The sequence below is a fragment of the Bactrocera latifrons genome, unplaced genomic scaffold (genome assembly GCF_001853355.1).
Source record: "Bactrocera latifrons isolate USDA-ARS-PBARC rearing strain unplaced genomic scaffold, ASM185335v1 scaffold_210, whole genome shotgun sequence".
NCBI classification, from domain to species: domain Eukaryota; kingdom Metazoa; phylum Arthropoda; class Insecta; order Diptera; family Tephritidae; genus Bactrocera; species Bactrocera latifrons.
This window is the reverse complement of record NW_017535631.1, coordinates 107,606-109,094: the sequence shown is the minus strand read 5'-3', so window position 1 is coordinate 109,094 and position 1,489 is coordinate 107,606.

The window sequence follows — 1,489 nt, the reverse complement described above, 5'->3', positions numbered from 1 at the left end:
TAAAATAAAATACAAAATCCATTTCTTCCAATAAAAGTAAAAACTTTTTTTTTCAAAAGAAAAACCCTATTAACTATTGCTTTGCAATGATAAAATATAGAAATTCATTGGCTATTGCTTTGTTAAAATTAATKATATTAAATTGACTATGGATTCGAGGTGCGCGAGGCTACTTTTTCGTTACCTTTTCTAACAACTGTTGCTGTGTGYATATATTTTTGTATATRTGTATGTATGTGTGTTGGTTTGTGTTCTATGTATRCTAATACCTAACTGTCTATTTTACAAATTTTCGGAAAGTTACCAACCACAAATGTGCTTGAAGTTTTACTTTACCCTTACTTCTTTCAGAACTATGAATTATAYTACAGTTATTTAATTTCAAATAAAAATCAACTTATCAAGTTGAAAATTTATGATTTACCGGCTGTCTAAACAATATAAGTGGTCGTTAAAAACGAAAAAAAAACAAAAATTATTTTAATGCAAAGCCACGCGTCGYTGCGCATGCGCAGTCGCGTCGGCAGTGCAACATCACAGAATATAAATTTGGGTGCGGGTGGTGGTGGTAATTTGAGGTGTGCTTTTTACAACTGGCAAACTATTATAAAAAAATATTATTAATTATTGAAAACAAATTATTAATTATTAAACAAAATGTGCAGCTGTTCGCGTATTTCTTTCAAAATTTTTACAAGTGTTTGTTAGCTTTGCTCAACTGTAATTTAACTATTTACTATTATTTTTTCTTATCCTGACTGCTGATTGTTGTTGCTATAGTTATGTGTTGCTATTGTAAAACTATTGTTTGTTGTAAAGTTCGTTTGTAAAATGTCTATTGTTGCAACGTTGTTGTTGTTATCACCCTGTTTAGTTTGTTTTGTTATTGTAAAATTAGTCTATTGCGCGCTATTTTCACATTTGCACAGTTATGTGGCATACAAATGTACACCACTAATTGCATATGTAGCTTTGTATGTGTATATTGCATTGTTTTGATATTATTTTTGTTTTTTGTGGAAAATATTTTTTATAAATTTTACWTTTGCTGCGCTTAGATTATTAAGCAAATGTTTGTAAGTATACGATTTTTTTTTTACAAAATTTTAATAATAATTTTAAATAAGCAATAATTTTACTAATTTTTTTGTTTTGTTTTGGTTTTTGCCTTAAATCATAATGTGCTTATTTGTTTACGTTAATTTACACTCACACACTTTTTTGCTTCCAAAAATTTTACATAAAAGGCTAGCTTGCTTAATTAAATTAATGATTTTTGTTTGTTATTTAATTGTTTTTTTTTTTAAATTTTTGTTTTTGTAATTAAATTTAATTTTTTCTTTAAATCGTATGCTGTTTGTTTTTCAATAAGTTTGCTCTATTTATAATATATGTATTTATAAATTTAATATACCGACATAATAATTAAAATTAATTAATTTTAATATTTTCAATAGTATATTAGCTTAATAAAAGATTTACATTTTTA